The sequence below is a fragment of the Pinus tabuliformis genome, chromosome 4_1, assembly GCF_031772625.1.
Source record: "Pinus tabuliformis cultivar Carrire ecotype Pingquan chromosome 4_1, CPIR1, whole genome shotgun sequence".
In the NCBI taxonomy this organism is placed as follows: domain Eukaryota; kingdom Viridiplantae; phylum Streptophyta; class Pinopsida; order Pinales; family Pinaceae; genus Pinus; species Pinus tabuliformis.
Genome location: NC_142303.1, coordinates 782,723,465 through 782,737,200, shown reverse-complemented (window position 1 = coordinate 782,737,200; position 13,736 = coordinate 782,723,465). Strand labels below are relative to the sequence as shown.

General features: G+C 36.0%; 1 pseudogene; it reads left to right on the top strand.

Moving 5' to 3' along the window:
* Positions 1 to 2,768: 2,768 nt before the first annotated feature.
* LOC149178498 (cytochrome P450 86B1 pseudogene) lies at positions 2,769 to 12,140 on the top strand (annotated as a pseudogene).
* The last annotated feature ends 1,596 nt before the right edge of the window (positions 12,141 to 13,736 follow it).

The following is a 13,736-nucleotide window of genomic DNA, read 5'->3' as shown; positions in this document are numbered from 1 at the left end:
CAAAGACCTTACTGTCTCAATCCGAAGTTTAAGGAGAAGGTCCGCTTAGAGCTAGAAAAGATGCTCGCGGCAAGCATCAATGAGCACGTCAAAGAATCTGATTGGGTAAGCCCAATGGTGGTACAGGAAAAGAAGCAGAAGGATGAAATAAGGATATATGTAGATCTCAAGAATTTGAATGATGCTTGCATACATGATCCTTTCTCGACTCCATTCACTGATGAGGTATTGGATAATGTAGGTGGCTAGGAAGCGTACTCCTTCACTGATGGCTTCTCTGGGTACCATCAGATCAAAATCACGCCGGAGGATAGAAGCAAGATGACCTTCGCGACTAAGTGGGGATGTTTTCAGTATACCATAATGCCCTTTGGATTGAAGAATGCGCTTATGATTTTTTCGCGCGTTGTCATTGCTGTATTCAAGGAATTTATTTATAAGTTTCTAGAGGTGTACTTTTATGACTAGATTGTGTTTGGGCTGGTGAAACGCCATGTCACAAGTTTTCACCTAATGCTAGATAACTGTCTAAGGTACTAGATCGTACTCAATCTAAAGAAGTGCATGTTTTGTGTTCCTTTTAGGACTAGACTGGGTCATGTGGTTTGTAGAAAGGGACTGATGGTAGATCCCGTGAAGATCATAGTGATGCTTAACTTGGAGGTGTTGAGGAGTGTGAAACAGTTGCGTGCAACCTTAGGACATACTGGGTATTATAGGAAATTTATCAAGGACTATGCCCAGATCACCGTGCCTATGGAGAAGTTTTTGAAAAAGGATGTCACGTTCTGTTGGAACAAGGACTATAAGAAAAGATTGGATGTATTGAAACAGAAAATGGTCACCACGCTGATTTTAGTCTTCCTGGATTGGAAGAAGGAGTTTCATGTACATGTAGACGTGTCATGTATAGCGCTTGGAGCAGTACTGACACAAGCTGGCGGAGGAGAATTGGACCATCCTATAGTGTTCACAAGCAGGAGGTTATCCAAGGCTGAGAAGGACTATTCCACCACCGAGCGTGAAGGGTTAGCCATGGTATACGTGCTCTATAGACACTATTTGCTAGGTGGACATTTTAAGATGTATACAGATCATTCCACATTGAAATACCTGGTCACTAAGCCTATATTGGGGGGCAGAATATGCAGGTGGTTGTTATTGTTCCAAGAGTATGATTTTGAGGTTATTGTGAAGCCTAGATTACTAAACGTGGGACAAAACCATCTGTCACGCATCAAAACAGGGGAAGAACCCACTAATTTGGAGGAGGGATTGCCTAACGCGCAACTATTTGTAGTACACATCGCAAATGGTCACTTTCAATACATCATACAGTTCCTAACAACAGGAACCGCCCCGAAAGGCTACACCACCCAGCAGAAGAAGGAGTTAGTGGTGCGTGCGGTAGACTTTTCTGTCATTGCTGGGCATCTGTACAAAATGGGGAAAATGGGGTCTGATGAAGTATTATGATGATATGTACCAAAATTTGAAAGGAGCAGTATCCTCACGGACGCTCATGGGGGCATCGTGGGAGGCCATTATGCAAGGAGAGCGATTGCGCAGAAGACTCTACACGCAAGGGTTGTGGTGGCCAACCCTCCATCAGGATTCAAAAGCTTACTACAAGGTGTGTGATGTGTGTCAAAGGACTGGCAGGCCATTGCAGAGGTATGAGCTACCTCTGAATCCACAGATGACATTACAACCCTTCAAGAAATGGGCAATAGATTTTTGGGACCCATTAAACCCTAAGGAAAGAAGACAGGAGCGCATTACATCATCACCATGACTGAGTATTTGACTCGATGGGCAGAGGCACAACCTGTGAAGGATTGCACAGGCACGGCCACTGTGAAGTTCCTCTTTGAGTATGTACTTTTCTAAACGAAACAATCAATGCGCTGACAGAGGAATTTCAGGTATATCACCAGAAGAGCACGCCTTATCACCCACAAGCTAATGGGATGGTGGAAGCATTCAATAAGGTGCTGGATAATGCATTGACCAAGGTTTGCAACGCTCAGTGAAGTGATTGGGACCTACACATACCTGCAGTACTATGGGTCTATCAGACGACATGCAAAAAGTTGACTGGACAGACACCCTTTAGGCTTGTATATGGTGTTGAAGCAGTGATGCCCATGGAATACATTGTACCTAGTCTACACATAGCAACACTCACGGGTATGACAAATCGTGGATCCCTGGAAGAGAGGCTCGCGCAACTGGCTGAGCTTGAGGAAGAGAGATTTCTAGCTGGATTTCACCAATAGGTCCAAAAGCAGCGCAAAAAAGCATGGCATGATCGACACATTAAGCTGCGCACATTTAAGGTAAATGATCTAGTTTTGTTATATGACAGTAAGTTTGATAAATTTCCAGGGAAGTTCAAAATGCACTGGTTAGGACCCTATGTCATTAAGGAGATTGCCGACAGAGGAGCGGTTTAGTTGGTTATATTGAACGGAGATCCCTTCCCAGGAAAGGTGAATGGCATCCAATTGAAGCCATATACAGGCGATCTGTCCATGTGGCTATATTAGGGTAGCACAGTCTTAGCGCTCCAGGCAGCTGAAAGGAGGCACGGGACTATAAACTACACTACCCAGGTTGGGGAGTTGCGCGATTAGAGGATTGTGCGAAGCGAGGAAATGTCGCAGGGTTCACGACAATGTGAAGGGAGCTGCGCTACCAAAGGAGAAATCACGCAGGTCAGTAGGAAAGTGACCGTTAAAGTCACTGTTCATGATTTGACAGTAGAAATGCAGCCAAATGGAGTGGGTGATCGGTATTTAAGACGAACTTTATGGGTAAGATCCTTGGAAATCTGCCGCTAATCCGGCATTAATGAAGCGAATGTGGGGGGAACGGTCGGATTTGAATTCAAAATGCCCTATAAATTATAGGTGGCTGCCCAGCAAAAAACACTTGGAATTTTGAGAATTGAGTTGTTGAGCTCTCAGGTGCACATGAACCGTGAATTCTTTGAAGATCTGATAGCGAGCTTGGCATTTGAGCAATTACCACAGGTGACACAGGAGCTGTTGAATAACATCATGTCAACACCTGCAAAAGCTATGGACACCAAAGCAGTGACAACCGAGGAGGTTGTGCCGGAGGTTGTTAGGGAGGCAGAGGAAGTTGCCCCAAAGGTTGTAGTTTCTCTGTTAAAGTTAGAAGATTGGGACTTAGCTGACCATGAGAAGTTCCCGCACTTGGGGACCAAGCAGCTGATGCGCCACATTATTGACACAACCACAGGGATGACCACATTGGAACCACGGAAGTGGCTCAGGGGAGTAGACAAGGCAAGTCTGCTCAACCTGCTATGGGTGCCACACTACAACTGCACCCCTATTACAGTCTTGGTCCCAGAGTTAGCCATTCCTGAGGAAAAACCAATCAAGGTGCACGTCTACAAGCTTGATATAGGGGTGCATGACGCTCGTACAAAGATGGCTAGGGTTCAGCTAGAGCTGAACCTACAGATTACATAGTTACAGCTGAAGGCCTAGCCTTCAACTCTGCCAGAAGTAAAGGAGCAGCGTGCAACCACTATCACAGAGGCGATATCAGCAGTCGACAGTGCAGTAGAAGACTACACACAACTTTTCGAACAGTCGTTCGAGGTCTTGACGAGCCTGCAGGAGGACCCTAATGTACAACAACTAGAGACAAAAGCATGAGAGCTACAACAATGCTATGACGAAGTAAAAGGTACAACACGAACCATCATGCTCACGCAGAGACTGGCAAAGCTGCAGGAGGCCAAGCAGTTGAAAGAATAGGTAGATGCAGTGCAACACAAGGAGGCAGTGTTGAAGGCGCGCTTGAAGCCCTGGTTGGATGAGGCTTATGCAATCACGACCTCTATTGAAGGAAATCTTGCGACTCTACAAGCAACTCAGCAGAAGCTTCAAGCCGACAGTTCAGGACCTGCGATGGAGTAGTTGGTCGAGGAAGTGAAGCAGGCGACCACATAGTGCACTGCCGAGGTTGCAGTCATACAGGTTGAGCTAGGAGGTCTTTGCGCCAAGATCTCCACACCTGCAGAGTGACTCGAGGACGAGTCACCATGTTTGTGTTGGGGTCTTGTTGGGAACGGGATCCCCCAAGGACAGTTTTGGGGCTAAAAGCCCATGTTTTGGGTCAATTGTGTAATAAAGTTGTAAAGTCTCCACATTTTGTGGTCGCAGAGCGTGAAGGTGTCAAGAGTCATAAAGGGTTGTCCAACCTTATTTTGTAAGGTGTAAAGTCGGCTGTAAAAATCCACCCATGGTCCACAGACCATGTGATTGTATAAAAAGTAGCAAAGTAAGTAAGCTCTAAGTAGTTTAGTTTAGTAGAAGAAGACAAGTCTTGGAGTCATGGTAGAGAAGTCTAAGTGTATAGGGTCTTAGCGTAGGTAGAGGCTCAGCGGCTGAGTGCGTAAAGGCCTAGGGTGGAAGTCCGCAGGTGAGTGCGCTAACCCCTGTAGCTATGTGCGCAGGGCAGATAGAGTCTGTAATAATCTGAAGATATCAATAAATAGAAGTATTGTGGAAATTTTGTGTATTTATTTCATGTTGATGCATCTGGTTATATTGTTTTTTGGGTTTAATCTATAATTTTTATGTGATGCGCGAATGTGTGTGATTATGTTGGTTAATTGAACGCAAGTAAGAATATCATTTTACGCATCGCTTACTGTGATTGTTTAGTAAGATAAGTAAAACACTTAAGATAACTTGGGAACCTGTACAATACGCTATCATAGCAGCGCGAAAGTACCTACACCGTGGGTTAAGGCTGCGAGGAGGTCAATCATACACCTTCGCGGAGGTACTGAAGGGCGGAATAAAGGGATAGACTGACAAAGCCCTAAAGCTTAGTGACCTGCACAAAAGTAGGAACGGAGGGTATAACTCGACATCATGACCATCTCAGGAAGCAGAAACTTGGTTCTAGCACCCCCCCATACTACTTTGGGTGAGACTTCGCTTTGCGCTTCGCGGGCTGATCCCGAAAGGGCCAGTAGTGTAGGGATTTGTTTGGCTAACTAACGTTGAACCTGGGTCAGGCCCCACACAACCAACAATGTTCTGCTTATAACACTTACAATGGATATTTCCATTTACCATTAACCCAATTGAGTTACTTCTTGGTTCACTAATTTTCTAGGTGATTATGGGTCACCATCAACAAAATTTGATAGAGTAAGTTCTTTATATATATATATATATATATATATATATATATATATTAGAATTGCTTTCTTTCAAGTTCATCCCTTTATGTGTCCCATTGGAGCTTGTCGATTCAAGGCTTTTCCCGGAGCACAAGTAGCTTCAGGGTTATCTGTGGAACACAAACTGACTCTAGAGTTTGATTGCATGTATTTGCATGCCCAATTAAGAGGCGTAATGATGACATTAAGACCCTCTCACTCAACATCACTTTAGGTTTTTTGCTTGGCCATCTTCAATGTCTTAAACACTTGGGTGGTTTCCGATGTTTTTGTTATATGTAACCTCTTGTAATTATTGTATTCACTTATGTGAATTTTTGTAACTAGCTAGCGTAGTATTCTTTTTATGCATATTTAATTGAAGAGTGAGGGTTTACCCCTATGATCCCAAATGTAATATTTTGGTTATTTTGGGTTGGTAATGTTATTAAAATGGTTGTAATTTTTTATTTCCAAAATTTCCTTTTTTAGTTCTAAATGGCTTAATTTGAATATGTTATGTAATATAATTTATGTGATTCATTTGACGTACTTATGTCTAGTTAATTAAAGAAAGAGGGGGAGGGTTTGACCCTATGACCCCAGGATATGTTTAGATTTTGTTTCAGTCCATGAAATAGGGGAAGGGTTTTGACCCTATGACTCGATATATTCAAAATTAATTTAAACGTGAATATAATTATTTTCCATTTTCTAGCATATTTTGTATAAGGCGTGGTCTATATTTTTATTTTTTGTTAGCATTACAACTTTTTTTTTATAAATAAAATGGCTTTCGACCCCATAACTCAAGAAATGTGTATAGTCAATGATACTTTTGTTATGGGTTATTGTACAATGTTAGGCAAAAAATTGTAAGCTTCATTCTTGTTTTTGTGTATCATTACTATGTAATTAACAAACTCTTTCCTTTATTAGAGGGATACAAGTGTATTATAAATTTAGGCAACATGCACATTTCTAGTATTACATTTTTTTTTAAGAAAGAATTTCATTCCTGATAGACCCGAAGTTTGTAAATCAAAGGGGCCTTTTCATATAGACTACTAGAAACTGTTAGGCAAGGACTTAAAAATCTTGAAGCCTCCTTTCTTGGCCACCTCAGTGGAAATTTTTTTATTTTATTAATTATCTCTTCCTACTTTTAGTTAATTTTAAATGTAGTTCGAAACATACATAACTTGTACATCTCTATAATATGATATTTATTTACAGTTGTTCTTTATTTTTTTCCAAACTTCAATAGTTCTCTACTATAAAGAAATAACTTCGAAACATAAAGATAATGCTACACTATTTTCCATGCTTGCATAAGGTAAATTCTAATTATAGTCTACTAACAAATTCTTTTGGAATTTCTACTACCGATTCTCATTGTTCATTAAAAATAGAAAACAAGTCTTGTTCTTTCTAATACCAATACCTCACACCCTTCAAGTGTTCATAACAATACTTTTATTTTTGGATATTGTTACAAAAGTTTTCCATAGCCTCACACTTTTTCTCAGTGCTTCACATCTAGTGCTAATGGGTACTTGGCTCCCCCACACAACGTCATGCCGTAGCCAAAAACACCAACACCTCCATCCTTAATGCTTAGGTCTTAACTTCCACTATTCAACCACCCCAAAATTTGGTTAGTTGAGTCTATATTTTAGGTTTTTTGTGTCAACTCGAATTTTTTATATTTTCCCAAGAGTCACCGAGTCTCCCCCCATATTGTCATAGTCTATTCATTTTTAACATGGCTTATCTAGATACATATTAATTTTATTAATTAAAAATAAATTGTCTTAATAATGGAGTTGTCTATAATGCGACTTTTTGGAGATTCCGGTGATGGAATCCGGTGGAAGAAATTGAGGTTAAATCTTGATTTGTTGCATTAAAATGATTTTTTAACTGCATATTTGGATTCAGCACCCTGAAAAACCCCTGGGACGCCTTGATTGTGCAGAAACTAGCTATCAAACTTGCGATTCCAATAAATTGCTGCCGGATTTTAACTGGAAAAACCCACCGGAAAAACTTCCAAAAAATCTCATTATAGACAACTGCCTTAATAATTATATAATTTTTTAATATATGTTCAAAATGTCTTTCGCAATAAAATAAGTCTTGCAAAATAAAATACTATAACTTTTGAGGTATTACACATATATTGCCAACATAAAATAAGTCTTACAAATAAAATATATTATAACTTTTAATGTATTACACATATATCCCAACATAATGGTGTAGCTAATACACTATCTAAAATGGGTCACATGTATCTTCATGGAGAGATCATATATATTACCTATTTCAATGAGAATCTCTAAGAGTAAGGGAAAATTATTTGCATATAAGTCTTCCTATATGAGTGGATTTTTTTTTGTAAATTTTAGTTTATATATCAACGTTAAAGATGTAGTATTTATTATGGTTTTTATAAATTTGTGTAAACTTTTATTACATACCTTTTTTAACATATGGGATGTGATATCACTAAGCATTCATATATGAGCGTGGATCTTTTTTTTTTGCAATTTTTAGTTTATATGTGAACATCAGAGATGTAGTATTTATTATGGTTTTTATAAATTTGTGTAGACTCTTATTATAAACAATTTTTTAGCATATGGGATGTGATATCACTAAGCATTTTTGTCATATGGAATGTGAGGGGGTTTATTTCTGATTTTTTTGAAATGTAACAACCTTTTATCAATACAAACGCTCTTAATTTTTTCTTATAAAAGAATCTTATCGACCTTCGACTCACGTGAAGTGTCTCATTTTGTTTCATTCCAAAAGGGCACAAGTTTCTAGAAGGGAAAAATATTGTGTTAATATCACACATGTAATCTTATAAAGTATAAGTTGTTTGGGTAGAGAATGATCAATGGATTTATAACGTAGATGAGGATAGATGTTTTATAGTAAAATCAATGGAGAATGGATGAATAATGTAGATAACGATGGATAAAAAAATTAATGGAAAATATGTAAATACAAATTGTATGCGTAAAGATAAGGTAAGGACCTTGATATTACAAAATCAAAGAAGAAAAACATTGGGCTTTAGCAATTCCATTCCATTTATCCTGATTTGGTTGACAAACGCCAAAGCAGTGAGGATGACGAATATACTATTTATTTTATGAAATACAACGATGTTTTATAATGAAAAAATTGGTAGGATAAATTATTTGTTATAACGATAGGTAAATAATTTGGTTAAGAGTATGTGTTTCTTTTTAAGAGGTTATAAGTTTAAAATTAGATGGGGTAGAGTATGTATGTTTTCATAAATAATAATAGTTTGGTTAAGAGTATGTGTTTCCTTTTAAGAGGTTACATATTTAAAAATAGATGGTGTAGAGTATGTATACTTTTGTAGACAACAATACAATCATTTCACCATTTCACGGTCACAAAAAGGGGTCTCATACACCAATTTAGTGACTTTAAAATTGAATAATAATAATAATAATAGTTATCATATAAAGATGATTGATTTATTAAAAATGTCTTGTAATGAAAGAATATGTAGGATAAATAATTTGTTATAACAAAATAATAGTTATTATATAAAGATGATTATTGAATTATTATGTGTTTATTTATTTGGTTTGTTATTATAAAATAAAATAAAAAGTATTAAATTATTCTCTAGTTTAGTGTGGAAGAAATGTTGTAATATAATAGTTATTATATAAAGATGATTATTGAATTATTATGTGTTTATTTATTTATTTATTTGGTATGTTATTATAAATAAAATAAAAAGTACTAAATTATTCTCTAGTTTTATGTGGAAGAAATGTTATAACGTTTATAGAGGTGTAAACTTTTTTTCAAATTTATATTAAAAGAAATTCACTATAAAAAAATTTGATTCCTCTAAACACTTAATAAATCTAAAATTAAAATAAATCTACTCAAAATTAAATCAGAAAAGACATATAACAATTTGCACTTAAGTTTAAACCAATTAAGAAAAAGCTAATTTTTTTGGGGAAAGAATTCAATAATATATTAAAAGATTTTTTTTTTTAAATATATGAAAATAGTTTGATGTATTTTAAAATAGACCATTGATAGACATCACCCGCACACTGAACTCGACAAGTAATTCCTTAAAATGAAGTGCTTTCGGTGCAATGATTTCATTAGTTGAAGAGTGAAAACGACACCATACACATATAGTAACCACCGATTGTACTAACAATTCGATTGTCACACCAACAACGTTTTCTTGAAAGGATTGGCGCGCGTCTACTCGTTGTCACCGGAACGTTTAGCGTGTTTATATAGAACGTTTAGCATCGTATTTTTAGAGAATTTGTGCCTTTGTTAAGTTATTCATTAATGTGATGTTTAAAGTTTTTAAATAGTGTTAGTGAGATTTTTTGGACTTTTCAAATTCGGTGGAAAAATTTGAGGTGAAATTTTGATTTGTGTTATTTAAACTGGTTTTTTTTATTGTATATATGGATTCAACACACTGAAAAACCCATAAGGCGTTTGGATTGTGAAGGGGTTACCTATCAAACTTGTGATTTCAACAAATTCCTACTAGATTTTAGAGAAATTAGACCAGAAACCCCCACCTAAAAAGCTTCCAAAAAGTGGCAACAACTGGGTTTTAAATTGATCTTTAAAACTTTCAAATTTGACCTACTCTGGTTTTGAAATTCTAATATAAATGCCATAGTTTAATGAGGCTACAATTTGGTTTGAAATCATGAAAATTCCAAACAAGATTTTGAGAAAATGTGTTAATATTTTTAGAAATTCTGTAACCATTACAACTATTAAACTTTGGTTTTAGTGCCTTAGGTTTTGAGGATGCTGAATCCATTTTCACCCTAGAAAACAAACCATTTCACTCTGTATATTTAGATTAGTCTAACAAATTTTTTCCATATATTTAGACGAATCTAACAAAATTTAGACCAGCAGATGAATGTACACTGTCACAAGAAAATGAATACCGACAGATTGGCGAGTGACGGGCAATTTACCCGTCAAATTCTATCCCAGATTCCATAGTACTTGTTCGGTGAAAAGATAAAGATGCAATAAATTCATGATACCATAATTCCCTCGTCGTGACAGGTAGGTGTGATGTTAAGTACTCATGCAACTCCTCGGCTGCTGGCATGCATTCGGTGGCGTGCTCCATGCTTCTTCACAATATGGGGTTCGATATCTTCCTTCTCTCGATCGTCAGCTTCCTTGCCTTGACATACTATTTTCTATTTCTCAGCAGAAAAGCAAAGAGCGGAGCCCCTCCAGAATGGCCTTTCCTAGGGATACTTCCGTCGTTGTTCATACATTTCAGCGATCTATACGATTGGATTTCACGAATCCTGATCGGATGTGGGGGAACTTTTGTTGTGAAAGGCCTTCCGCAGCCAACTGTCCTTACCAGCGATCCGGCAAACGTGGAGTACATTCTCACAACTAGGTTTTCAAGTTTCCCAAAGGGTCCCGGTTTCAGGAACGCGTTTACAGATGTATTTGGGGACGGATTGTTTAACGTCGATGGAGAGCTATGGATTCAACAAAGGAAGCCGTCTGTGGTAGAGTTTAACTCTGTATCTAGTCTCACTTATGCGGTGAAGTCCATACAATATTCCTTGCGCCAAAATCTGATCCCTATTCTGGAAAACACAATATCCAAGAGAAGTGCCATCGATCTTCAAGACATACTCTTTCGTTTCACGTTTGACAACATCTGCAAAGTTGCGTTTGGAGTGGATGTGGGGTGTTTATCTCCATCTCTGCCTGTCATTCCCTTTGTCAAAGCATTCAACGATGCTCTTGAAGCGTCGTATAGTCGATTCATAACGCCTCTGTTTTTGAGAAAAATCATGAGGCTTTTGGGTTCAGGGGGGATCGACGTGAAACTTCAGTCTGCTCTGAAGACCATCGACCAGTTTGTCATGGAGATCGTTTCGTCCAGAAGGGAGGAATTGCGTATGGAGAAAATTGGGATGTCAGATAGTCGTGCAGATTTATTGTCTATTTTTATGAGATGTCGAGACAAAAATGGAGTCCCGTATTCCGACACGTTCTTGCGAGGCATTTGTCTGAGCTTCATTCTTGCCGGTAGCGACACAACATCCGTGGCACTTTCCTGGTTCTTTTGGCTGTTGCTTCAACATCCCCATGTGGAAGAAAATATTCTGAAAGAGATCCAGAGCATTTTAAAGAACAGAGCAGTTGATGTCAAACCCGGTGAATCACTTTTTTTCAGCAGGGAGGAGCTGAAAGAAATGCATTATCTGCATGCATGTTTGTCCGAGACAATGAGACTTTACCCTCCTGTGCCATTGGACAGAAGAGAAGCGATAGAGGACGAGGTATTGCCTGATGGGACGCCTTTGAAGAAGGGTACTGGTATTATCTACATTGCTTATGCCATGGGACGAATGGAGAGCATCTGGGGCAGAGACTGCATGGAATTCAAGCCAAAAAGATGGCTTAATGATGAGGGTGTTTTTGTGAACCAATCTGTTTACAAATATCCTGTTTTTCACGCAGGCCCTCGAATGTGTATAGGGAGAGATTTTGCATATTTACAGATGAAGCATGTAGCAGCATCCATTTTATATCGTTACAGACTGAAACTGGTTAATAAAGATGAACAGCTGAAATACAAGGTAGGTGGGTTGACTCTCTTTATGAAAAATGGGCTGCGGGTCACGTTACAAGCAAGGGTAACTGAGCCATCAGGGTTTATATGATATATTACAGACTCTCTACGTATATTTGTATTATGAGATTTAGTTCAAGTAATGTACTGTTGTCTTGTGGATCTCAATAACCCATTTATCCCATCCCGCACGTTATAAGCAAGGGTAACTGAGCAATCTGGGTTTATGTGACATATTACAGAGTCTCTACTTATGTTTGTATTATGAGATTTGGTTCAAGTAATGTACTGTTGTCTTGTGGATCTAAATAACCCTCACATATGGGATTTCTTTTGGAATTGTTTTTAGTGTTTTTGGAATTTTGGTGTCAGAATTTAATAGAAAATTTTGATTTCTGTTATTTAAACTAGTTTTTTAACTGTATATATAAATTCAGCATTCTGGAAAATTCTGAGAGCACTTCGATTGCACAAGATTACTTATCAAATTTATGATTTCAATAAATTCCTACAAAATTTAAAAGAAATTTGACAAGAAAAACCCACCTATTTTTTTTATTAAATATTTTATTTATTATTAATATCTAAATTGAATGATCCTATTACCAGAACTGGATGACCCATTTATTATTATATGCAGGAATTTTGATTTATTTAAATATTTTATTAAGAATGTCTATAATGAATAATCTTGTTCTTTTAATTACACTGCAATGTTCTTTTCGTGACTATTTAATTAAGTTAATAAAGATTTGTGTCTTATGATTACGTTTATAGTTTATTATTCTCTTGTATAGCTACGAAAAGAAAGATTTCATATTATTTAAGTTGACTCATAATCATTCAATTGAATGTTTTATATGAATGAAATATAATTTTAAAATTTTATATTATATAAATTAACTCCTCATAATTATAAGTGGCATATTTAATAATTTGAAATGTAATTTTACCCTGTGTAAATTTATTAAGTTGTATATTTTATATTATTAAAATTTAATTAAAAAATAAATTATTTATTTAATATTATTTTTCATTTGTGTATATTTTTTTCATATATTATTTTTATTTATTATATGATTTTGTTTTTTTTAATGTTTAACATTTTTTTTGTTTGGAGTTTGATCTTGAATTTTTTTAATTCTTGTTAGTTATATTTTTCAATTATTTTTCATTAATAGAATTTTTTAATAATATTTTATTTTAATAAATTAATTTAAATGTTATTATTCAAAAACTAGCCATTTAACATAGCTGTTATTTACTGTGATTAGGGTAGCACAAGTGAAAACTAACTAAAAGTCTTGGGTTCAAATCTTGTGTTATCCCGTGATCAGGATGAGAAGTTGGACATGATGAAGATGTACTCCTACTGAGGTTACAAAAAAAAATATAGCCGTTACTTAATAATATTTATTTTTAATAAACTAATAAATTAATATCATAATTTAAATATTACTGACTTTGATTTTTGGATTCTGGTTAGTTATATTTTTGGATTATTTCCATTAATAGAATTTTCAATAATATTTTACTTTAATAAATTAATTTAAATATTATCTTTCAAAAGCTAGTCGTTTAATATAGTCTTTACTTAATGATATTTTAAATAAATTAATACATTAATATCATAATTTAAATGTTATTTTTCAAAAATAGTTCTTACTTGAAATTATGGTCTCTACATTGCTCTCTATTTAAGCCTTTGGCATGGTCTGCCTCTTCATCTTTGGCATGGTCTATTTATGTGATTTCTACCAAAAGTATTTTTTTTTTAACTTTTTTTTTTAATTAATTTATTTATTTTATTAATATTCTTAATAATATTTTAATTAAATCTTTATTTTATTTTCA